This window comes from Echeneis naucrates, chromosome 2, assembly GCF_900963305.1.
Source record: "Echeneis naucrates chromosome 2, fEcheNa1.1, whole genome shotgun sequence".
In the NCBI taxonomy this organism is placed as follows: domain Eukaryota; kingdom Metazoa; phylum Chordata; class Actinopteri; order Carangiformes; family Echeneidae; genus Echeneis; species Echeneis naucrates.
The window spans coordinates 6,000,452-6,026,134 of NC_042512.1; the positions used below are offsets into that span (position 1 = coordinate 6,000,452).

Below are 25,683 nucleotides of genomic sequence, written 5' to 3' on the forward strand. Positions count from 1 at the left end.
TGTCAGGAGAGATAAAATAACTGTTCATCTTCTTCAGGTTGTTGATGGCTCTCTGGATGGTCTCTGGTTTGGTTTCTGTCTGACCCAGCAGACCTCCTAAGAGTCTCTGGTTGGACTGCAGAGAGAGACCATGAAGGAAGCGGACAAACAGGTCCAGGTGACCATTTTCACTTTCAAAGGATTTCTCCAGGACTGTGATCAGGAAGTCCTCCAGGGCTGAATCTTGTTGTTTTTTTCCCAGAAAGTCCTTCAGGACCTCCTTGTTCCTGTTGGTGTGACAGTGGAACATGTAGACTGCAGCCAGAAACTCCTGAACACTCAGATGAACAAAGCAGTAGACTGTTTTCTGGAAGATCACACTCTCTGTTTTGAAGATCTCAGTACAGAGTCCTGAGTACACCGAGGCCTCTGTGACATCAAGACCACACTGCTCCAGGTCTTCTTGGTAGAACATGATGTTCCCTTTCTCCAGATGTTCAAACGCCAGCCTCCCCAGCTTCAGAAGAACTTCCCTGTCAGCCTCCATCAGCTCCTGTGGACTTGTCTCATGTCCCTCATGGTACTTGATCCTCTTCCTCCTGGTCTGGACCAGCAGGAAGTGTGAGTACAGGTCAGTCATGGTCTGGGGCAGCTCTCCTTGCTGGTCTGTAGTCAACATGTGCTCCAGAACTGTAGCGATGATCCAGCAGAAAACTGGGACTTGACACATGATGTGAAGGCTCTTGGACTTCTTGATGTGTGAGATGATTCTGTTGGACAGCTCTTCATCCCTGGACCTCCTCCTGAAGTACTCCTCCTGCTGGGCGTCAGTGAAGCCTCGGACTTCTGTTAGCCTGTCAACACATGAAGGAGGGATCTGACTGGCTGCTGCAGGTCTGGAAGTGATCCAGAACAGAGCCGAGGGAAGCAGATTCCCCTGGATGAGGTTTGTCAGCAGCAGGTGGACCGATGACTCCTGTGTGACGTCAGACACGACCTCCCTGTTGGTGAAGTCCAGTGAAAGTCTGCTTTCATCCAGGCCGTCCAGGATGAACAGAACTTTACAGGCAGCCAGCTGCTCTGCTGTGACCTTCTGTAATGTTGGATAGAAAACATTAAGCAGCCTGAGAAGACTGTACTGCTGATCTCTGATCAGGTTCAGCTCCCTGAATGAAAGCAGAACCAGCAGACTGACATCCTGGTTCTCCAAGCCCTCTGCCCAGTCCAGACTGAACTTCTGCACAGAGAAAGTTTTTCCAACTCCAGCGACGCCGTTGGTCAGAACCAGTCTGATGGGACTCTGCTGGTCAGGTGAGACTCTAAAGATGTGGTGACATTTGATTGGAGCATCATGGAGGCTCTTCTTATTAGAAGTTGTCTCCAGCTGCCTCACCTCATGTTGGGTATTAACCTCTTCACTCTGTCCCTCTGTGATGTAGAGCTCAGTGTAGATCCTGTTGAGGAGGGTTCCACTTCCTGTTCCTGTTCCTTCAGTCACATGTTGACATCTGGTCCTCAGACTGATCTTATGTTGATCTAAAACCTCCTGTAGAACACGATCTGCTGACAGAGAAGAGACAACGTCAGACTGAAGACAGAGAGTCTGAGGATCTGATGAAAAACTAAAGACGTCAGTCAGAAGTTCAGTCTCACTCTGTTCGGGGCTGGTCTGTAGACCTGGTCTGGTTCTGGATCTTTGTCCACACTGGGGACAGGAGGAGTCTCCTGAAGAAGCAGACTGGTCCCAGTGTGAGGTGCAGCACTGTCTGCAGACCAAGTGTCCACAGCTGGTAGAGACTGGATCCTTCAGGACGTCCTGACACAGAGCACAGTGGGACGGCTGCTCCTCTTCAGAGACATGTCTTTCCCCCGTCCTGTCTCTGTGAAAACATTTCTTTATAACTGACATGATCTGACTGATGTAATAAAATGTTTGGGCAGAAAAAAAACATGAGTAGTTTCTGGTGATAAAACCCAGAAGATCCATCTCAGTGTCTTCCTGAATCTGCATGAATGATTCAGGATCATGAATATTAATCTGTGAACAGATTTTCATTCTCATCTTCATCTTCATCTTCAGTCTCTTACTCTGTCTCTGAGGGTTCAGGTTCGTTATTGAAGGCTAGAGGACTAAAGTCTTTGGACCGGTCAGACTTCAGAGACAGGCAGGTTGATCCTGGAGACTCTGGTCTGGCCCCCTCTTCCTCATCACAGTCCAACATCTTCAGGACGGTGTCAGTCTGAGAGGGAAACATGCTCTGGCTGACAGACGACAAAGAAGAAACAGGAAAAGCGGTTTGTTCCAAAGCTACACACCAAAAAACACCAGGTAAATACAAACACACACAGACCTTCATCTTCATGAAAGAATCAGGCTGTCACATTGAATCAAATTGTCGATGGGGAGAACAGGAAGTACCTCACTTCACTGTGTGTCCTAATTTTGTCTCAGTGTCATTTTGTGGACAGAGCTTCATTCAGACTCTTCTTCCTCCACTGTGGACAGAACATGTAACTGACAGGGATGGGAAATATTTCTAATACATGTATTTTAAATACAAACACTATTTTGTAACTTGTATTTGGAGATATTTCAGTGTTGTGTATTTTTGTGTTTTCAAAATACGTTTTTGTGAAACACTGTGATGAAATGATCTATGTATTTATCTTTCTATCTATCTATAAAGAACAACATTTCTGTTTGTCTGTCTGAGGCCCCCTTGTATGGTCATACACCTGTGATACCGTTCTCTGCCAAATGCGATTTTGGCACTCTTTCACACTACGGGCACGCACACTTCATGTACTCATCACAACACAAAATGCATGGTGCTGCAGATTAGACTGAGTCCTGGGTATTTGGTGTTTTGTCCGGGCCTGTCAAGGAAGTTGTTTCACAGCAAGATGAGCAACAAAATTAGATAGTTTAATTTTTGTAACACATTTATTTTCAACCATGAATCCTTTAGCATTTTTCTGTTCAGTCTAACATTCTGAGCTTTTTGTTTTTTTTTCGTAACCTAACTCTCGACAATCTCTATGATTTTTGCCAGCGCACAAAGAAACACGTTCTTGTCATGTTACACGGTTTCTTTTTGTTTCATGTAGCCTACATAGGAGTTTTGTATCTCAATATCAATATCTGCGCTGCTGCCCTTCTCCGTCACCTGTAGTCAGCTAGTTCTGGCTCATAATGTTGGCCATTTTAATCTATTTTCTGAGGAATGTACCCACATAATGTTCTGCTGTTGACTGTATTTAGGCTACAAAAAGCTACAAGCATGCAACATGCCTCAAATTCGTTCTCCCTCAGATTTGGATTAAGAACATGATTGGAGGGAAAGTCAGGAGTAGCAGAGACCAGTGAGGAGAAATGAGTGAGAAAATGGAAGGTGATGAGGAGAGAAGGTAAGACAGTTAAACTGGTGTAAGCTTGTATGTTGGACTCTTGACACATTTGCAGCTGTGTAGCAGTTTTAATGGTAGTACAGGAAAAAATAAAGAATTTATGCATGCTGATTCTAAATATTTTGTTTACTAAGCCTCAGGAATTATGAACTTTGAGTCAGCTATTTATCAATATACATAGCAAATACACTACAGATGAAGAGTGTAGAAAAATATTATATATAAAATATGATATTTCCATAAAACCTCTGCGGTTGATCACTTACAGCAAGATTATATTTGTGTGGGCTTATTGTTTGGGGTAAATATGTCAATTATGCAGCAGTGAGAGTCATGTTTAAAATTCATGTTATATTTTGTTTTGAGGAGTCAGAGTTCAATGTATTAACAGATTACTATTATCACACCACGAAAAGGAAACAGCTCTTTTCTCATATTCTGATCCAGAAAACTTTTTTCTCAGTACCTGAGAAACCAATACTTGCTTGTATTTGGTAAAATATTCAGAATAATGTGACTGTCTTTCTTATTTTTGCATTTACATTGACAGAGGTTGAGCAAACACCAGTTTCAGGTGGGTACAAAATCATACAATTGTGATGCATCTCACCATAAGTTTGCTCGTGATGGTGTTTAATAACTGAAAAGGTTAAATACCAGCTAGATTCATAGTTGGCAATCTATTAAACTAGGAGAATAAATAAGAGTACTTTAGGAAGTGGTCCTTGAGCCTGAGTTACCTGACATTTGTCAGGACAGAGGTTTATATTGGAATGTCTCTAACATGAGGGGTAAGCAAGTCTAATCTATTGAATGATTATGGAACGAGTTTTTCCAGGTAGTGTACAAGTGAAGGGATGTATGAAAAAGGCTATTAGTGTGTGTGTTTCCTCTGTTGTGGGTGTAATTTTGACTCATATTTTCTTCTTCAGTTTTAGACATGTAACTCTTTGTTACACGGTTGACGGCGCATCCAAACCAAAGGACCGATTTAAGATGAAGTAGCAGGAAGACGCTGAGTCTCCATTTCAACTTGTGTCCAAAGTGTGGACTTCAAACTTTATTAATTTTTTAACCTGGCTGATAGGCCAAGCAATAAATCTATGTCATGCTCTTTCCTGAATATTGTTGACTCGTTTCGTGCAGCAGAACGGTAAAAACAGGAAAGCACTCACAAGCAGTACTCTATGGTGATAAAACCCTGAAGATTCATCTCAGTGTCTTCCTGTATCTGCACTAATGATTCAGGATCATTCATATTAATCTATGAACAGGTTTTTCTTCTCATCTTCACAGTCTCTTACTTTGTCTCTGAGGGTCCAGGTTCATCACTGAAGTCTGGAGGAAAAAACTCTTTGGACCGGTCAGACTTCAGAGACAGACAGGTTGATCCTGCAGACTCTGGTCTGGCCTCCTCTTCCTCATCACAGTTCATCATCTTCAGGACGGAGTCGGTCTGAGAGGGAAACACTTTCTGACTGACAGAAGACAAAGAAGAAACAGTTTGTTCCAAAGCTACACACCAAAAAATACCAGGCAAATCCAAACACACACAGACCTTCATCTTCAGTCAGACAGAAAAATAAAGTCCCGGTCAGTTTTGTTGGTTTCATTATAGGTTTCATGTGCATTTTGACCTAACCCTAACCCTGATTATATCTGTGTGTTACTAACAGCCATCACTTTTGTGAATTTCTGACTTTTTCAATAATGGTGCCATTAAGGAAAAGTTCCCAAGTGTGGGAATTTTTGAGTTGTTGCCATTGAATAAAAAATAAGTTGACCCAGTGTTTATTTAAATAAAATACAGTACCACATCATCCAGGGGTGCCTTTCATAACGACAGCAAACAAAAAGAAGGTAAGATGAATATTATGAGGGCAATAACACAACAAAGAAAGGCCCTTCTGCTGTGGAAAAATTACTAGTCCTGAATAAAAACACGAGTTAGATAAGCACACACCTCCAGTACACCAAGCACATTACCAAAGAAAAATATCCAGGTAACCAGACAGATTAAAAAAAAAAAAAAAAAGAAGAAGAGGGTACCAAGTCAATCACCCCTACTGCCTCGCTGCATTATGTAAATATTTTCCCTGTCCAGTCTGTCAGTTAGAATCAATTCTGACAAACCTATTTCAAAATACAGTTTTTTTTGCCTTATTTTATGCTTCACACATGCAGATAAAGCGCAACTAAAAATTGGAAAGGTGTCTGTTACCCTAATCTTTTTTTTTGGTTGGGCCTCCTGTTAAACAGTGGAATCCAGAGAAATGTGTTAAAAACGGGATTCTCAAAAGAAAATAAGATGATTGCACAGCCTATCCAAAAAAAAAAAAAAACATGACAATCAACCAGGAGTACCAGTCAATATGGGATCAATTTTGACTGCATGCCAATGTATGAGCGTAGCCACATTATTCTTTGGTTGTTATTATGTTTTATATTACAGAGGTTGTGATTTTTGTTCATAGTTCAAGCCATTTTGGTGTGTTTAAAATATGATCAGTTTTTGGCTTTCCATTGAATTCAAATTGTGAAAAGCACGGTTGTGTTTCATATTGTGGTGTTCAGCAATGTTTGTATATATCAGTTAGATGGACCAAAACAAAACCATTAAATGTAAAGCCGGGAAGTACTGTGATACTTGGAACAACAGTAAGCACGTTTACTTGACACCTAAAAAACTACAGCGTCTGTCTGACCAAAACTGGACTTTTAAAGTACATGTAAACACCGTCGGACTGAAGCTGGAGGAGGTGATCTGCACAGGTGCTTAAGTTTCACACCAAGCTATGACCTGGAAGTTGAATGGCATTTAAAACATAAAAAGAAACATAGGAGGTCACACAAAGCAGCCGGCTAACATGGCGAAGTAATGTACACATTTACAAGGTGGCTGTCCATTGTCATGCCAGTTTACCTCTGAGTTGCTAACTTGCTGGCTCACCGATCTTTGCTTCTTTCCACCTCTGTTGTGGTCTGTGACGTCATAACTCAATCGGTAGTGACCCATTACCCCCAAGCTGAAAGAGTGCACATCGCTACCTATCGTAGCGGAGGTGACACGATTTCAACAAATAAATCATTTTCAATCCTGTGCATTTATACTGGGACAAGGACAGAAGTCCGATGAGATGGCTTTATCGAGCTATAACCACAGCTCGACTTAACTGTGCATGTAAACGTGCTTACTAACACCACTGAATCCGAACATGGTGAGTCATTTTTCTTTGTAGCAGTGGAGAGAGAGTGGAGAGCCTTTTTAATGTGGCTATCCACCAGCATTAATTACAGTCATATCATCATTTGGAGGAGTGATGGCCTATTTCAATGACAAAAAAAAGCAAGGATCAACAGAAAGCACAACATTATTGTCAATAAATTATCCAAATTAAGCAATGATGCCATTTAGCAACTTTTAAGACATCCAATAGCTACTTTCCTTCCTGAGGCGTTGGCAACACTATAGTAACAATATAACAAGAAATTTCTCCAAACCAGAATGTGATCGGGGTGACTTTTGAACACAGGAAATAAATCACAAACTCATCCTGACGGCAGCCCCCTGAAGCACTCTCAAAGTTTCTACAAAGGAATTTTCTAGTTGAAAAGTCCAAGACCAATAATAATAATAATAATAATAATAATAATAATAATAATAGTAATAATAATAATAATAATAATAATAATAATAATAATAATAATAATAATAATAATAATAATAATATCTCCACATGCTGGTTGACCTCTCTATTAAAACAAACTAACAAACCAGCAGCAGCACGTTCAGCAGTAAACAATGTAAGTGACATTGAGAGTGAATAATGAAGAAACATTACATTTTGCATATCTGAAAGCAGCCAATCAGCATCCAGAAAAGTTCTCCTGTCCAGTCAAACAGTGAAACAACACAATGTGATCACAGTGATCCTGTTCACACATTTACAGATTCTCACCTGCTGAACTCACTTCAGGGAGACTTTCTGACACTTTCCAGCTTCTTGTGAAGAGAAGAAGCTGCTTGTTCTCCCTCATCAGTCCTGGTGTCTGTTTGAGCTGAGGAAAAGTTACACCCTCATAACTTCAGAGTCCAAAGTATGACACAACATCAGATTTAAAACGGCTCCAACCTGTTTTTGAAACCGCTGTAAAAAGGCTAAATGACTCCAGACTATGTGGAATATGGCCCAGGATTGAATAAAGAATAAAGAATAATGCCTTACACCCTTACATGTAATTTATTGATCCGAGAGTAGGAAATTCTCATGTCACAGCAGCAAGACTCGCTGTATAGCATGTAACAGGATACTAATAATAACAAATTATCAAATATATACAATATAATAAAAACTATAAACATACAATAACTACACAAACTATAAGAATACAATGACACATAAGGTGCTATAAGTAGCAGTTTGTTTTGTTTTTATATATCAGAGATGTGATTTTTCTCTGTCAGACAGATGAGAGTTATTGTACAGTGTGAGGGAATGTGGCAGGAATGATTTCCTGTATCTGTCCCTTCGACAGCGGAGCTCTAACAGTCTGTTGCTTACGTGTTGGTTATATGTCAGGTTATGAGGTCAGAGACAGACAGGGTCAAATCCAGACAAACAGTCTGGAAATGAACATGAGACGCTAAAGATAATCTATCAGAAAATGAGTGGAATGAGATTGTAGAACTGATTAGGTGGGTGCAGCAGGTGAGTGGAAAATTGCTGGCAGGTCGGGGTGGGCGGATCGATCCACATATCAACAGTATTGATACCAAGGTCAGCATCAGTACTGGATCAATACTAGTGTGATGAATTTGATGTTTCTCTTGCAGTCTCTCTTTTATACATACAAGTCATACAACGCATGACTTGAATTTCCTCACAGAGAGTGTGTGAGTGCAGCTTCTCTCTCAGTCCTAATGTGCATACAACGCTCCTCCCTCACTCCACTCAGGCTCACTTGGCCCGCCACAACTCTGCAAGTTTTGCTGGGTCAGAGACAGGTATGATCAAAACAAGGCACACCGTGCATAAATGAATGCAACAAACACGAGATATAATCTGTCAGAAAATGAGTGGAATAAGATGGTAGAACTGATTAGGTGGGTGCAGCAGACGGGTAGAGCTGGGCAGGTGAGAAAAGAAGAAAACCAGTGCAGTGTGACGTCTTTGTGTTGATTCTATCATAGCATGCATTTATGACCTTTCCCATGGCAGAACTAACACAGACTAACAGCTTTCAGTTCATGACACGCAGACAACAAATATGAAAAGAACGTTTTAATACCATTAACTAAATTAAATTGAAACAACTAACAGCAGGTGGTATAAATAAACCCACTGGCTTGACATGGCTTGATTCTGGAGCGTCCTCTGCAACCAGACCAGTTCAGCCACACTGACAGTTTTGTGACCGTTTTTGGGAGGAGGGAGAGGACGGAGCTCAGAGCAGTACCTGCTGCTGCTGCTGCTGATTGAGAACTGCAGAACGACGTGTACTTTGAGTTTGATTCCCGGCCAATGCAATGTTACTTTGTACTCCAACTTTTTAAAACAGAGCTGCTCTACATGAAAAGCAGCACTGACAGATCTCCTCCATCTCACTCTTACTTAAGCTGACTTCCAGGCCTAGATGTTGCAGTCTCATTATATGAAAGCTGTGAGTTTGACCCTCACATGGGGTTCACCTGTGCTCATCTGTTCCCCTCACACAGGAAAAGTACCCGGAAGGGACCAGCTTTATTTAAGAGCACAAACAACTAACCCTAACCCAACTAAATAAAATGTACAGCAACCTAAGAAAACTAAAAAAAGAATAACTCACATACCTGCATTGTGGAGAAGAAACATTCACAGGTGTTGACAGGTTTTTCTCCTACATGCCCTCTGTGCTCTGTAACACCATGAACACAGTCACTACATGGCTCCTGTTAGCATCCAGTCTCAATAGCACACTCTGGCGTTATAAGCTAAGTAGCAGCCGAGCAACTTATGCTTCTCCACTTCTCCTCTAATTGGCGAGATTATGCATGAAAATAACAAAATATATAGTTTTACAACTTAATTCTGTGATTACACCAACTTCATAAGTATTTTTTATCTAACTTACTTCAATTTGCACAACAAAAACGATAAAAAAAATAGAAAGAGCATCAGAAATGCGTAATTTTCTGGAAGGAGAGTCGCGAGCAAGAGGAAGTAATATGCAGCGCAAGACGGTAAGTGGAGATTACAAAATAAAATATGCATTCTACTTCCGGTGCTTCGCAGACCTCCCTCCCGGGATTTGTGTATGTTTTAAACCTTAACATCAACATCTGTAACTGTAAATTCCTTCCTAGAATATTAACACTCAAAAGAATAAAAGAAAGCATGACAAAAAAAAAATACTGTCCTTCAAAATAAGAGTGTGCGCTTCACTGCCATGTTGTTTGTCTCTGAAACCACGTCTGTGTCGGTCAACACGTGTGCTCCTCACAGTTTTGTGTCACTTCCTCAAAGGTTTGAAGTGATGTGTGAGTCTGAAGCGCTGCTGCCTTTTGTGACGTCACTGCCGTAAAGGCTAAAAGCCCGATCAGGAAGTGTGTCCCTCGCCGGGTGCGGTGGCGCGCGCCTGTAATCCAAGTTACCGGGAGGCTGAGGCTGGAGGAGCGTTTGAGCTCAGGAGCTCTGGGCTGCAGCGGACTATGTCGATCGGGTGTCCGCACTAAGTTCGGTATCGATATGGTGCTCCGGGGGGAGCCCGGGATCACCAGGTCGTCTAAGGAGGGGTGCACCGGCCCAGGTCGGACACGGAGCAGGTCAAAGCCCCCGTGCCGCTCAGTAGTGGGATCGCGCCCGTGAATAGACTCTGTAGTTCAGCCTGAGTAAGACAGCGGGACCCAGTCTTTATGCTGCCACTATACACACAACACCACCTCATCCTTTATTTTCACTGAAATCCTCCACAAACTGAAGGACTCTCCACCTGGAGCAGAGGACCAGACATCAACAAAATCTGACTTCATTCATTTTAACATTAGAAAAAAGCTGCAGCTGCCACCAGATCAGGAATTTAAAATGAACAGATTAAAGTAGAATTCATATGTGTTTTATATTTTACTAACTGTAGCAGTGAGCAATAAAGGCATAAACAACAAAATAAAGGAATATTATGTTGTTGGATGACAATTATGGTGTGCAAAACCATGGACACTATCAACATTTCCTCCTTCCAGGGCTTGTTGGTGTACAGGTATGATTCTCACTCAGAGTGCAAGAGTTCCCAGTTTCAAATCCTGGATGAGCCCCTCATATGACATTTTGAATGAATTTGCTTTAACTCTTTATGAATGTCTTCTTCAATGACAGATACAGTTTTTTCAGTCCATTAATGTTGTTCACCCCTCTCCCCTCGTTTATCGTTGTTCTTTATTGCTCAATAATTTCTGACAAGGATTCATTTTCAAGTCCCACCTGCCCCCCAAAAAATGCCAATGAAATACACCAAGCTTACAATTTTCAAATGTAATGAAGTAACATCAAGTAACATGATGTTCTATCTGTCACCAACTTAAGTGGTCCATGTCATAAAGTTTTTTATCTGTTCTGATGACGATTGGAAATGTCTGTCTATTGTTTATCACTTGTTAGGATCCCCGTTAGCTGTCACTGAGGCAGCAGCTACTCTTCCTGGGGTCCAAATGAAAATGCACATCTGCAGTCAAACAGGTTCAGGTAGATGCAGAGTCCTACATTAAAACAAACCACTTTACCATCAACCTCAGCTGCAGTATACACATTACACTTCCATTACCAGATCCTCTGTATATACATGTACTTCAGAGTGGTGCTGTGGCTTAGCTGGTCAAAGTGTCTGTCTACTATACAAGAGCTCCTGGGTTCAAGTCCCAGCAGTACTTTGCTTTAGAATGTGACACATTGTTGATATAACAAGCTGGCAGCTGAACCTTTTCTTGCCTGGACAAGCACTGAGCGAGGTGCCGTATTCCACCCTGAACAGTAAATGTTTCAGCTGTGTGCTGTACCTATGATACTTACATTGAGGTAACTCATCTGTACATGTGAGCCATGAAGGCCAGCACGTACTTTGGCCTGTGAGCTGTGAAGCATCGGACACAAAAACACACAAAGACAACACACGATGCCCTGAGAGACGATACCTGAGCAGGAGAACTAGTCACTGCATGTACAGCTGCTTCTTATCTGGAGTTTTTTTCTGTCATCTATAATAAAGTAGAAAAGAGACACAGCTCCACAGTAACAGAGGTGTGCTGCTGTAACGCTGAGTGCTGGATTCATGTTCAGTTTATGGTTTTAGGCTGTAACAGGAACTGGTCATCATGTCTCTGTGGCGCAATCGGTCAGCGCGTTCGGCTGTTAACCGAAAGGATGGTGGTTCGAGCCCACCCAGGGACGTATTTTGTTTAATTCACTGGTATTATAGTTCACACATTGAAGACCAGAGGATTTTTACGTTGATGCTCAGTTATCCCCATCTAGTGGACAGATGGTAGAAGTTGATTCCTGAAAAGAGGAAGTGACTTTTCCTCAGATCAAACTGTTGAAGGAGAACGAGCAGCTTCTTCTCTTCACATGTTTCCTCACTGACTCAAATAGATGCAGAATGTCATTTATCACTTTCTCCAGTAATGTGTACAGTTGTCACTGTGCTGCTCCTGACTCAGTGATGCTGTTGGATGCTTATAGGGCCGCCGTTCTTAAAGTGTGGGCTCTATAATAAGCTAAATGTTGCTCCTTTTGTGTCTCACAGAGATCCTGCCTGTTTGGCAGAGCGTTACATTAAAGATTTAAAGGTCCCTGTTTCAATCCTGGGTTTCAGCAGCTGTTGTGGGTCCTTTTGTTCGCTCCCCCAAATGAGCTATTTCAGCACAGCACACAGTAGAAATGACTTCTAATAATTGCTTCCATGACCTGGAAGTGGAACTAAAGGTGTGTCCCTATCACCGGCCTTGATAATGATAACTGAGCACCATTGAGTGCTCTCATCCTCTTAGATGAGTCCTAACAACAGCACTCAGCTGTGTCATATTTTAAGGCTGTGCAGATAACAGAGATTCTCAAACATGCTGTGTCTCTCCCCAAATGGGAAACTTGGTCCATGAAAACAACTGGGAAACCCCAATGGATTTCTAGTCCATTACCTTAACCACTCGGCCACAACAACCACAGCTAGGAAAGCTCCCGTGACTCAACATTTTCCAGCCTGGATAGTTTCCTCCTCAATTGTTACCAAACTGTTACCTTAACAGGTGAAGGTTCATTCTGATGGAATGAACTGTTTCTACACAAGCTGCATGAATGTGACACAGAGCTCATGTTTAAAGTATTTTTCTTCAGTACTCTTATTGTGTATGGAGCTCTGGCTGTTGACATAAGTGCAGGTGACCTAAATTCAGCAGCATCATCAATGTCCTCATCTCATCCAAAAGGCTTCATCAGACAGATCGGTGTTGCAGGAGCTCAGAAGCTATCTGGTTAGCAAATGCTGCCAGACCATGCAGAGGATGTAGCTCCGTGGTAGAACGTGCACTTCCCATGTATAAGTGTTTCCTATCTACAACATCTTACATTATGAATGAGGCACTGCTGGGATTTGAACCCAGGATCTCCTGTTTACGAGACAGGCGCTTTGACCAGCTAAGCCACAGCACCACGCTGATGGACATCTATATGCAGAGGATCAGATTGATCATACACTACAACATCTCACATCCACAGCACTCTACTCAACTGTTCTTAAACAACATTTAATAAACATGATTAGCACAGTCCTCCTTGGAAACTTAAGTTTGTTCCATCTAACTCAGCTGTACTCAGTCAGCCTGTACAGATGATTCAGTAACAGCTGAGTTATCTTTAGTCCAACAACTGCTGTCCATTTCTACCACAGGGAGCCACAGGCTTTAGAGTTTTCAGTCCTAACCTTTGATTGTCAAGCAATCATATTCCCATTTTATGCAGATTTTTCATCCACAACACACACACAACAATCTTGAATTGTTTAACTAAGTCTAAAACTGTTATGAATGACAAATTTAGAGTGCTAACGATTACACCATGGACCATCCAATTTTTTACAGTATTTGTATTTTTATTTTTATCATTTAATATGTTTTGCTGCGTTTCAACTCGTTAACGCTTTAAGCTACAGAAAGAACGAGAGCAGTCGCACCACACAAGCATTTCAAAATAAAAGCCAATTTATATTAGTTTATTTGTATCTTTAGCTCAGATGTAGCAAAGCGCAACAATGCTGTCAATAAGGATCTTTCCTATTTGGGTTACTTGAAACATTTGGTGAAGGTCATGAGGTCATGAGTTCAAGCCTTATACGGTGCTCAGCTTTAGTTAATAATGAGAATTTAGTGGTTGGGACTAGAACCTCAGTTCCTTTAACATGCTTCGATGATATATTAGACTTCTATGGACCAATTCACCGCTCTGCATAGACAAGTATAAAGAATGACACAACAGGTGTCATCTCACTATTTTCCAGTTTAAATGCACAACAGCAGCATCCAGCTTCTCTGTCAGAGAGTTGTGAAGTTCTGTCTCTGCATCAACACCATGAACCACAAAATTATCATTGCAATCTCTGGACAAGAGAAACAGTAATTTTGTGGTTGTTGCTGATCCACTGACCTCCTTGACCTCCTTCATTTTGTAACCTCTGCCATGAATCCATACAAAAAAAAAACCAAAGACTTGCTGTGTTTAGTTCACTTGTTGCTGTATCTCCAAAGAGCTAAAGTCTCGTGGAGAATGTGGGCATCGTTCCCACTACCTCTCACATGCTTAGCGAGCGCTCTACAATTTGAGCTAATTCCGCTGGCATGCTAGCATGCAAGCTAAGCTTTGAGAAAAGGCCGCTTTAACAACAGCAACAGGTTTCAAAGCTTTTTCGAGAGAGTTCAAAATAATTCAATTTTTCAATCATCTGTATTTTTCAGTAAAAACACTTTCCCTGACCGGGAATCGAACCCAGGCCGCGGCGGTGAGAGCGCCGAATCCTAGCCACTAGACCACCAGGGAGCGTGTAGACAAAATACCTTTGTCCCAAAACCTTACAGCAGCAGAGGTGAAAGAAAATCTGTCATTTCACACAGTGAAGGTTCCAATGTGAAACCTTAACCTGTAGACAACCTGTTTTGTCCACTCCACACGTGTGAGCAAGTGCAAACTCTATGATCTTAAATCTAGCAGCTACTGTCAGACAGCTTCTGAGCTCCTGCGACAGCTAAAACACCAATTTCCCTTCTCCGCAGCACAGCATGAGCCACAAAGTTACTGTTGCTTCACTTTACAAGACACTACAAATAACACAACCAGCCAACCTCACACAGCTCCATATCATAAAGGTTAGCTCTCCTGACGACTGCAAGGCAACAGCTGGGCTTGTCCAGCAAAGGAGATGCTGATTCTGTGATGTCACAAAGGTTTTAATGACATCACAGAGATCAAAGACTCCTCTGTCTTTCTTTGAGAAAAGGCCGCTTTAAAACAAATCAAGTTATATTTAGTCCAACAACTGCTGTCCATTTCTACCACTGGGAGCCACAGGCTTTAGAGTTTTCAGTCCTAACCCTTGATTGTCAAGCAATCATATTCCCATTTTATGCAGATTTTTCATCCACAAAAAGTTGTCAGGAGTGGGGTTCGAACCCACGCCTCTATTCAGAGACCAGAATTCCCCGCTTCACAGGAAGTAGTGTAACTTAAGTCTGGCGCCTTAGACCACTCGGCCATCCTGACATGTCTCCAGCTGCCAGTCTCTGATGAGGAAACAGAAAAGTTAATGCTAGCTCATCCTTTCTTTATGGACTACAAAGATCTGACATCCAAAAGTTCAAAAACACCCACAAATAATCATTCCTGTATTACAACTTTTACCTGAGTTGAGCAGATGGAAATTCGGTTGACCGCTTTGTACAGGAGATAAACTTTGGTAAGATTCATGATATTGGCGACATCACACTAAGGGCTCGTCCGGGATTTGAACCTGGGATCTCTTGCACTCTTAACGAGAATCACACCCCTAGAACAACGAGCCATTAGCTCCAGTGACACACTTTTTCTGAGAGTTCAGTCAGAGAACCTAATCTGCAGGACAACCACAAGAAATGACAGAAAAACCACCAATCAGGACTATTCATTAACAACAGGATGATGTTCCCTCTGTTCCTCAAAGGGACTTCACCAAGATTGAAACCTGCCATGTCCAGCTGTCTCTGATCACTAACATCATTGGCTGGATCTCATATCAATCAGATATTTCTTTATTTGGACCATGTGCTTTGACCATCAGGGGACAGTTTGTTCTGTAACATTGCTCACAATATTTAAACAAAAAGCCCCATATGTATTCCAAAGCAGCCCAGTTTCCATCTTGCGAAACCCAATTTCATCAAAAGAAGCCCAATCTGGCAACAAATTAGAGCAGTTTAAACATAATTATCACATAATTTGTCCCTCACCTGTCTCTGTGACACAATTATCAATCTGTTCGGCTGTTCACTGAAAGGATGGTGGTTTGAGCCCACCCAGGGACGTGCTTTGTCTTATCCACTGGAACTTTAGTCGACACATGGAAGATTTGATCTGGAGAAGGTATATGACCGGGTTCACAGGGATGTTCTGGAGTATGGAGCCATCCCATCACTATATGACAATAAGCTTCCCTTTCCTCGAGACAACTACAGGGTGTAACAGATGTACAGCTGTGGTGAGGACGGGTTACAGGCCTGTAGCTGGAGGACTTTGGCACCATCGGCCTGAGATCTACAGGATTTTGGGATCTCAGGAAGGAAAACAAACGTAAAACATAAAGTTAAATTGTAGACACACAGGTAAACTGCAATGGCCGGGAATCGAACCCGGGTCAACTGCTTGGAAGCTGCCTTCGATTCCCGGCCATCGCAGTTTACCTGTGTGTCTACAATTTAACTTTGTGTTTTACGTGTGTTATGTTTCCTGTGTATAAATAATGAGGTTCATCAAAACAAAGTCAGAACCAGAGCTCAGGCTGTTGGTACACAAACAAAGAAAGGCATACTTGTGGATTCACAAGATTATATCAGGATCTGACCTTTTCCTGTTCCATCAGTAACCATCAAAGGAGATGCTGATTCTGTGATGTCACAAAGGTTCTAATGACATCACAGAGATCAAAGACTCCTCCCACTTTTTTGTCATGACCTCCACAGTAGAGTGCACTCTGTGAAAGAAGCTCAAAAGACAATCATGGTCCTGCCAGATACCTTTGAGTTCTGCCGACAGAAGTGACAACAAAACTGGAACTATTTGGACTGAACCTAGTTTGTCTGGATTACCTCCCAGGTAGGTTTGGAGGTCTACCAGGTCCAATTCTCTCCAGATGTCCCCAAACACACGCTTCCCCTCCAGGTTTGTCATCTCCAGTATAATTCCCTCGATGGACTCTGGGAAAAAGAGTTGGAAGCTGTGCTGCGATGGACTAGAAATCCATTGGGGTTTCCCCGCGCAGGTTCAAATCCTGCCAACAATGGTTGGTTGTTTTCATGGACCAAGTTTCACATGTTCCCAAGCATATTTGAGAATCTCTGTAATCTGCACAGCCTTAAAACATGACACAGCTGAGTGCTGTTGTTCAGACTCATCTAAAAGGATGAGAGCCCTCACCTATTCAATCTATTTATGAAACATTTCAGAAGCCAAGCAGTCCAAGGTGCTGCATTCATTCTGCGGTCTCTTCAAAGGGTGGGTTTGAATCCCATCGTTACTAATTACCTCTATTCCTCTGAATGTAACCTGTTTACAACATCAGTTGAGTGTGATGACTGAGCTCTTAGTGAAACACATCACAGGTTCTAGGTCTTCCACGTGAATGCCTTTTATAGCAGGCATTGCTTCTTAATGCTGAAATGAGAGATAAAAAGCTATGTTGGAAGTTTCAAGGTGCAAACACAGTTTGTACTAACAGTTAATTGAGGAATCAGCTGAATGAGGACAGATGTGACTTAAGGCACAACAAAGATCTTTCCCAGAAGGCCCTCAGACAAAGAAGCTGGTTAACAGCACAGACTGTCAGGAGTGGTATTTGAACCCTCAGTTCCAGAGGAGACTGTCACCTTAACACAGCACCTTCAAAAGTCCACAGCACTCTGCTCAGCTTTTTTAGTTTTTTGTGTATTTCTACTTTTCTTGTGGCTCATGTAGTTGTTGTGGCCGAGTGGTTAAGGCGATGGACTCGAAATCCATTGGGGTTTCCCCGCGCAGGTTCAAATTCTGTCAACAACGTTTAGTTGTTTTCAAGGAGCAAGTTTCCCATGTTCACCATCCACTTATCCAAAGTCCCACAGTGAAGGCTTCAAATGCACATCTCTCACAGTGTTATCATGCCAAGAGAAAGAACTGACTGATTCTGACAATGGGACATCACCATGGCTCAGTGACCACGTGGCCTAATGGACGAGGCGTCTGACTTCGGATCAGAAGACTGAGGGTTCGAGTCCCTTCGTGGTTGGGAAGTTATGTATTACAAGTTATACCATATTTAATGGCTCTGGTGAAACCAAAGTGGAGGAAAGGGGCAGTGCAACTGTCGTAACATGAACGTGTCGTGGCAGTGATCAGCAAGTTGATCAATGTAGATGGTGCCGAAAGGAGCACATCATCTGCAAAATCCTGCAGATACTGACCTGGAACCACGACTCTCAAAATAATTTTAATAAGAGTTTGGTCTAGACCTGCTCTATATGTACTTGACGTAACTTCATTATGATGTTTTGACGTGAGTTTAAAAAAAGAGGCCAAAACATTAGGAGTTTGCCTTTAAGTGGACTTCAATGGCTGCTGTTTTGTCATCACATGTACACTTGTGTTCACTTTGGTAATTTGGTAGGATGTCTACACAGGATAAATTGCTCCAAGCTGAGTGGATAGTTGAGAGATCAGGGTGTTGCACAAGATAAAGACTTCCCATGCTTCATTATCAACGCTGAAGATCACCTGTAAGGAGAGTGGAGCAGTGGAAGAGTGCTGGGCCCAAAACCCAGAGGTGGATGATGGAAACCATCCTCTGCTCAGGCAGTGATCAAATAATAAACAATGTTCTACGAAAAGGGCAATCACCAAATTTCCATCTGCTCAACACAGCCACAACAACTAGTTCACTTGTTTTTTTATCCTTTCATTTTCCCTCAGCAGGCCTTCTTCTGCTGCGTTGCCGTTATTTTGGCCTCCATGTGGGATCTTCATCCTCTTTGGCATGATGTTTGTGTTTGTCAGTGTGCTTCGCTGTAGTTCTCCTGTGCATGTACTGTGATGTGACTCTGTCTGCCAGCTGGTATTTACATGGAATTATGGGGAGCCAATGACATCACAGTCACTTCAAAGGCAACTGAATCATTTCAAAGGCGATGGAATCTTGTCCCAGTAATGTCTTACAGAGCAGAAGACAGAGTTTTGTTTTTTTAATTATGTATTATATTATCTTCTACCCACGTTACCAGACATTGTTTCTTAAGTTAAAGCCGAAATGAGAGATAAAAAGATATTTAGTAAATTTCAAATTGTTTATTCCCTTCACCTGTAATACACCTCTGACTAACCACAAAGGGACTCCAACCCACAGCCTTCTGATCCAAAGGCAGACTACTCATCCTTCAGGCCACGTGGTCTCTGAGTGTGGCTGATTTTAATGTCCTGTTGTCAGTTTATCGTCTGTTCCATCGTCTCTACCAGCACTTGACTGGATCCATCTTGATCACTGAGCTACATCCCCTGCATGGTGTGGCAGCTTTAGCTTCTGAGATCATGCGACAGGTAAAACTTTTGAGTGCATAAATAACCAATAAAAGTGTCTTGTATGATAAATGCAATGTGCATTTGTGCTGCTTAGTTTTGGGGTTTGCTTCTCACTCTGGGTGCCATGAATTTTTCTCCCCTCATGGATTGTTGGACTTACAAATGAAATGATCAATCTGCAGTCTTTGCTCTGATCATTGTAACTTTGTGTTATTGTTGTATCTGATAAGTTAAGCAGCACTTCTAATGACCACCAGGGGGCAGTTCCACTGGTTGGAAAAAGACTTAAGACTGCATTGAAGTATATGGAGAGAACAACACCAAGTTCTGAGATGCTGCTTGTGGCCAGTATGGGGCTTGAACCCATGACCTTGGCGTTATTAGCACCATGCTCTAACCAGCTGAGCTAACTGGCCTTTCATGTTTGAAAAAGCCCATTTTTCATGTTTTTGAACTTCCACTGATTCTGGTGCTTCAGAAGAGTCAGAGTCAGTCGCGATGGTACGTAGAAGTTGTTTTGCATGTTCCACAGATTGTGACTTAAGAAGCTGTGCTATTGACCTCCCAAAGAAATCTTTAACATCATGTGTTTTATTTTTCAGGCCGTCTCACTGGCAGATCATCTTGACGCAGTGTGCAACATCTACCCTTACAGAACATGGGGGCAGTTTTGCAGGTTGATTCCCAAGCAAGACGTTAAACCAATTCAGATCAGCCAAATCAGAAAAGCCAATTTAGATTATTTTATTTGTATCTTTAATTCAGATGTAGCAAAGCGCAACAATGCTGTCAATAAGGATCTTTCCCATTTGGGTTACTTGAAGTGATGGTGGCCACTGATGCAACACTCCGTAGCAGCACCACTCTGATGTACAGGGATGTATTTTGGATCTGAAAATACCCCCAACATATGTGGCTGACCATTATGACTCTTACCAAAGTTTCTTTAGCATATAATAAACTGTCATATTAATGTCCTGAATGTGCTGTGTGTAAATAATGAACCATCAGTAACCATCAAAGGAGATTCTGTGATGTCACAAAGGTTCGAATGACATCAAAGGGATGAAAGACTCCTCCCACTTTTTTGTCCTGACCTCCACAGACCACATGGCTCGTTGGTCTAGGGGTATGATTCTTGCTTAGGGTGCGAGAGGTCCGGGGTTCAAATCCCGGACGAGCCCAGGTGTTGCCTTTCAGTCAGTAGGGCTGCTAACCGTTACACTATGGAGCTGTGTGAGGTTTGCTGTCTGGCAGTTTTGTGGCTCATGCTGTGCTGAGGAGAAGGAATATTGGTGGTTGACTGCTTTTCACAGGAGACAAACTTTGGTAGGAGTCATGATGGTCAGCCACTTAGTCTGCAATATTTTCAGATCCTCTGTACATCTTGGTACAAACTACTTTTGTGGTGATGACATAACATGATGTTCTATCTGTCACCATCTTTGCTGGTCCATGATTATGATGCATATAATGATCTTCATTTGCACGTGCACAGCGTGATTATATATAATTTTATCTTGGCAGGTGACCAATTGTCTTTCTGAGCATTGATCATACACTACAACATTTAGTATCCTTCCTAACCTATTCTTGCTTCTTGGAGATATTAAATATCTGTCCCAGTGGCCTAATGGAACTAACTGCTTATAAATGTCTCACTGGATCAAAAGCTTTGAGCTACGATAGGCTATGTAATTATTTAAGATTGAACATCTTACATTACTGACTTCTGACATCTGACATTACTGTTTGATAAATTTGGTGACAACTGCACTTTGGGTCCATTTGGAGAACATGGGGGGCTGTGTGACTTCATCACCAGAAATTAAAATGTCTAACATCGATAAAACTGCAGCAGCACAAATAAGAATTTTTACAGCGCAAACAAATGGTACCATTTCGCGTCCATTCGGAGTGGATGCTCACCATTTTGCATGCAATGGTGGTATAGTGGTGAGCATAGCTGCCTTCCAAGCAGTTGACCCGGGTTCGATTCCCGGCCATTGCAGTTTTACTGTGTGTCTACAATTTAGCTTGAGATCCTGTAGATCTCATGCAAATGGTGCCCAACTGGTCTATAGACCAGGAGGAGGATGAAACTGTTCTATCTATTCAGCTACAGTCATTCTGTTACAGTAGATACACACGCACAACAACACTCACACACATTGTTTAACATATTCTAAGAACAAGTCATGGACAGTGGTTGGCCTGTCCATCACCCTGGTAACTGGCCAGTTATATTCAGGTTACGCCAAGTTCGTGGGTTCAAGCCCCATACTGGCCACATGCAACCTCTCAAAACTTGATTTCTTCTCTCTCTCCTCTCTGTCTGTATGAAACCCCATAGACTTCAACACACTCTGACTTCATTTTCCAACCAGTGGAGCCGCCCTGGTGGTTATTAGATAGACTGCAGGTGGAAGAGAGAAAAAGTGGATGTGGTGGTTAGAAATTACACAAAACTCCAGAGGACACAGCAAACTGAACGTAACGAGCAGAGTGGTGCAGCAGAAGCGTGCTAGGCCCATAACCCAGAGGTCGATGGATCGAAACCATCCTCTGCTGTTTATACACACTACATGAGATTTTTAGCAGCACTGATTAACAGGAAAACATTGAGAACTCTGTCTGTCATATCTATAATGTTGATCATTGTAACCTACAGCTGATGAAAACCCCAAAGTACTTTTTTTCTACAACATCTGACTTTAGCAACAAGGAGCTGCTGGGAGACATGAAGACTGTGCAGTTCAGTGACTGGTCAGTGCAACATATGTGGCTGACCATCATGAGTCTTAACAAGGTTTCTTTAGCATATAATAAACTGTCACATTAATGTCCTGAATGTGCTGTGTGTAAATAATGAGGTTCATCAAAACAAAGTCAGAACCAGAGCTCAGGCTGTTGGTACACAAACAAAGAAAGGCATACTTGTGGATTCACAAGATTATATCAGGATCTGACCTTTTCCTGTTCCATCAGTAACCATCAAAGGAGATGCTGATTCTGTGATGTCACAAAGGTTCTAATGACATCAGAGAGATCAAAGGCTCCTCCCATTTTTTTTGTGCCCCAGTGGCCTAATGGATAAGGCACTGGCCTCCTAAGCCAGGGATTGTGGGTTCGAGTCCCATCTGGGGTGGTTTACAGCAGAGTGGCGCAGTGGAACCCAGAATCTCATTATTTACACACAGCACATTCAGGACATTAATGTGACAGTTTATTATATGCTCAAGAAAATCCTTTGTTATTTGTCACAGTGGACTTGGCTCATCATGTTATTGGTATTGGAGTTGTAAGCTCCTTATTTCATCTTAATGACCTGACAACAACTCTGAAAGCAGATACAACACATCCAGATAACCTTTGAATTAAACTTCAACAGGTTTGATTGATATATGGACCTGAAGTCAGACGTTTAGGATTACTCTACCTAGAATAGCAGGCTGCAACATGGACAGCTGAACACAGAAGACAATGAGATGTGAACCCACACACAGGATACAGTAGATTAGCAGTCCATCACCTTAAACACTCTGCCACCTCAGCATGCAGCGACCTGGACTGTGTGTGAATAGACGGATAGTTAACTGCTCACATTAATGTATCTATCAGCAATGAAGGAGAGAGTCGTCGGCCACCTCGTCATGTTTGTTGTCAATTTGTTGTCTGAATGTTAGACTGAGCAGCGGTTCTGCTTTGAGTGGCCTTTTGTTTTGATGAACGTCTACCACTGATCTACATCCTCTTTGGACCTTTACCTAACCACAGAGGTCGGTGAGCATCTATTTTGGGTGTTATTCTTAATCACTATCACACTGAATCAGATGGCAGAGGTTCCACTGAGATTTGAACTCAGATGACTGGATTCAAAGTCCACAGTGCTAACCATAAGATCAAAGAACACAGATGGGAAATGACCTTTTGACAGATTTAGAAACATTTGAAATGAATTGGCCAACACACATCACAGCAGTACATCCAGCAATGTGAAGGTTCAGGATCTCTGTCAGACACAGAGGGAGCAAAAGTGACCAAAGAAGCCACAAAACACGTCAAGAGCTCACAAAGCTTTTTAACTGCATCAATAACACAGAGAACAGTCAGACAACCAACTCTGCAGTAAGGATCTTTCCCATTTGGGTTACTTGAAGTGATGGTGGCCACTAATGCAGCACTCCGTTTATAGCAGTTTTACATTTAATTAAATACTTCACTGCAAAAATGACACACATATGACATTATGGGAAATCTCAAAACTGTGTACAAATGTTTCGAGGAGAAAAAGGAGGAGGGATTTGAACCCGGGACCTCTCGCACCCGAAGCGAGAATCATACCCCTAGACCAACGAGCCATGTGGACTACAGAGTTCATGACAAAAAAGTGGGAGGAGTCTTTCATCCCTTTGATGTCATTAGAACCTTTGTGACATCACAGAATCAGCATCTCCTTTGATGGTTACTGATGGAACATTTGTGGCGTTTTTTTTTTATTCTACCATTTGAGCTAAGCGTGACGCACAGTGTGATTATATATATAGTGAAAGTATCTCCAGGAGTAAAATGATTAAATCACTACCTCAATCTCAGTTGACAATCTCTGTATTATATCAGAGGCCCTTTGCCGTACATATACTTATCTTTATTAGCATTTGTATCTGTACACACACACACACAATCACACACACCACGTTTTCCAGCCCTCATGGTTCTTGGGGAATCCATACATGTGGAAACCCTTCTCGGACTGATTGGAGCATCCAAACGCTGCACTCCTACATTAAAACAAACCACTTTACCATCAACCTCAGCTGCAGTATACACATTACACTTCCATCACCAGATCCTCTGTATATACATGTACTTCAGCGTGGTGCTGTGGCTTAGCTGGTCAAAGCACCTGTCTTGTAAACAGGAGATCCTGGGTTCAAATCCCAGCAGTGCCTTCTGCATAATGTTAAATGTTATAGACATAACAGACACAGCTTTGGTTAATAATGAGAATTTGGTGGTTTAAACCTCAAATCCTTGAACACTGTCTGGTTAACATGTTTCGGTGATATTAGACTTCTATGGACCATTTTTGCAGAATCAACAACTAATAATTCCACAACGAGACTGTGTGGCGTCACTGGAGATCAAAGGCATTTCCTGCCTTTCATTGATGCCCCACGCGACACAGATTCATACGTCACACTCTCACGTTCGCTTCAAATGAATGAGTGCATGCAGTTTCTGTAGTGTAGTGACCATCATGACTCTTAACAAAGTTTGTCTCCTGTTAAAAAAGGACAATGACCACATTTCAATCTGCTCAACAGCAGGGTACAACTCAGACAGACTAAAGCCAGCTGAACACCGACGAGAATGGGATTTGAACCCACGCGTGCAGAGCACAATGGATTAGTAGTCCATCGCCTTAACCACTCGGCCACCTCATCATGAACCCAGCGATACATGTGATGACAAAAAAACAGCCATTGGGAAGAAGCTGCAGCACCTGAACAGGGACTTGAACCCTGGATCCTCAGATTAAAAGTCTGATGCTCCTCCCATTTTTTCTCATGGCCTCCACCACAGAGTGCACATTCACCTCACTTTGGTCTGTCCATGTTGCAGCCTGCTGTTCTTGGTAGAATTATCCTAAACGTCAGACTTTAGATCCATCTTGAACATTCTCGAAATATCCTTGAAACCTGTTTAAGGTTAATTCAAAGGTTATCTGGATGGACTGCATCCGCTTTCAAAGCTGTTGTCAGATCTTTCTGTTTTTGCTACACAACTCCAATACCAGTTAGTCAGCAAAATATGATGGGCCAAGTCCACTGTGACAAATAACAAAGGATTTTCTTTAGCATAAAATAAACTGTCACATTAATGTCCTGAATGTGCTGTGTGTAAATAAAGATTGAAACCCGTCATGTCAAGCCGTCTCTTATCAGTAACATCATTGGCTGGAACTCATATCAATCAGAAAAACGGCTGACAGATTCAAACCAACGACCTTCTTCTTGTGGGGCAACATTGAGGATAATTCCAGCTGGAACAGCAGGCTGTAACAGGAACTGCTCATCATGTCTCTGTGGCGCAATCGGTCAGCGCGTTCGGCTGTTAACCGAAATGATGGTGGTTCGAGCCCACCCAGGGACGGTCTTTGTTTAATTCACTGGTATTATAGTTCACACATGGAAAAACGGAGGGTTTTTAAGTTGATGCTCAGTTATCTCCATCTAGTGGACAGATGGTAGAAGTTGATTCCTGAAAAGAGGAAGTGACTTTTCCTCAGATCAAACTGTTGAAGGAGAACGAGCAGCTTCTTCCTCACTGACTCACTCAACCTCTGTCTCCTGGGTTTGGATTTAGGTCTGGGTCTGGGTCTGGGTCTAAGACCAGGTGGGCCTGCTCAGAGTCTCTGTGTTGGATGTGAGCTGCTGAAATCTCTGAACACCATGACACAGATAATATCAGTCTGATGTGTCAT

The 25,683-nt window shown here is 42.2% G+C and overlaps 1 long non-coding RNA gene and 12 other non-coding genes across 13 annotated transcripts; 7 read left to right on the top strand and 6 right to left on the bottom strand.

The window, feature by feature from the left end:
• Nucleotides 1–1,800: 1,800 nt before the first annotated feature.
• Nucleotides 1,801–4,726, bottom strand: LOC115055535 (uncharacterized). Its single transcript, XR_003841697.1, has 3 exons — nt 4,692–4,726; nt 2,068–2,241; nt 1,801–1,859 (listed from the first exon to the last, which is right to left on the bottom strand). It is a non-coding gene; the product is annotated as an uncharacterized LOC115055535 (long non-coding RNA).
• A 7,007-nt stretch (nt 4,727–11,733) lies between these two features.
• On the top strand, nt 11,734–11,807 carry trnan-guu (transfer RNA asparagine (anticodon GUU)). The gene has a single exon. It is a non-coding gene; the product is annotated as a tRNA-Asn (tRNA).
• A 1,183-nt stretch (nt 11,808–12,990) lies between these two features.
• Nucleotides 12,991–13,064, bottom strand: trnat-cgu (transfer RNA threonine (anticodon CGU)). The gene has a single exon. It is a non-coding gene; the product is annotated as a tRNA-Thr (tRNA).
• A 1,308-nt stretch (nt 13,065–14,372) lies between these two features.
• Nucleotides 14,373–14,444, bottom strand: trnae-cuc (transfer RNA glutamic acid (anticodon CUC)). Its single transcript has one exon. It is a non-coding gene; the product is annotated as a tRNA-Glu (tRNA).
• Nucleotides 14,445–15,053: 609 nt separating this feature from the next.
• Nucleotides 15,054–15,164, bottom strand: trnal-uaa (transfer RNA leucine (anticodon UAA)). Its single transcript has 2 exons — nt 15,127–15,164; nt 15,054–15,099 (listed from the first exon to the last, which is right to left on the bottom strand). It is a non-coding gene; the product is annotated as a tRNA-Leu (tRNA).
• A 2,441-nt stretch (nt 15,165–17,605) lies between these two features.
• trnas-cga (transfer RNA serine (anticodon CGA)) lies at nt 17,606–17,687 on the top strand. Its single transcript has one exon. It is a non-coding gene; the product is annotated as a tRNA-Ser (tRNA).
• Nucleotides 17,688–19,538: 1,851 nt separating this feature from the next.
• trnai-aau (transfer RNA isoleucine (anticodon AAU)) lies at nt 19,539–19,612 on the bottom strand. The gene has a single exon. It is a non-coding gene; the product is annotated as a tRNA-Ile (tRNA).
• A 696-nt stretch (nt 19,613–20,308) lies between these two features.
• On the top strand, nt 20,309–20,380 carry trnap-agg (transfer RNA proline (anticodon AGG)). The gene has a single exon. It is a non-coding gene; the product is annotated as a tRNA-Pro (tRNA).
• A 755-nt stretch (nt 20,381–21,135) lies between these two features.
• Nucleotides 21,136–21,207, top strand: trnag-ucc (transfer RNA glycine (anticodon UCC)). The gene has a single exon. It is a non-coding gene; the product is annotated as a tRNA-Gly (tRNA).
• A 1,064-nt stretch (nt 21,208–22,271) lies between these two features.
• Nucleotides 22,272–22,344, top strand: trnar-ccu (transfer RNA arginine (anticodon CCU)). Its single transcript has one exon. It is a non-coding gene; the product is annotated as a tRNA-Arg (tRNA).
• Nucleotides 22,345–24,074: 1,730 nt separating this feature from the next.
• On the top strand, nt 24,075–24,148 carry trnat-ugu (transfer RNA threonine (anticodon UGU)). Its single transcript has one exon. It is a non-coding gene; the product is annotated as a tRNA-Thr (tRNA).
• A 413-nt stretch (nt 24,149–24,561) lies between these two features.
• Nucleotides 24,562–24,643, bottom strand: trnas-acu (transfer RNA serine (anticodon ACU)). The gene has a single exon. It is a non-coding gene; the product is annotated as a tRNA-Ser (tRNA).
• A 635-nt stretch (nt 24,644–25,278) lies between these two features.
• trnan-guu (transfer RNA asparagine (anticodon GUU)) lies at nt 25,279–25,352 on the top strand. The gene has a single exon. It is a non-coding gene; the product is annotated as a tRNA-Asn (tRNA).
• Nucleotides 25,353–25,683: the final 331 nt, after the last annotated feature.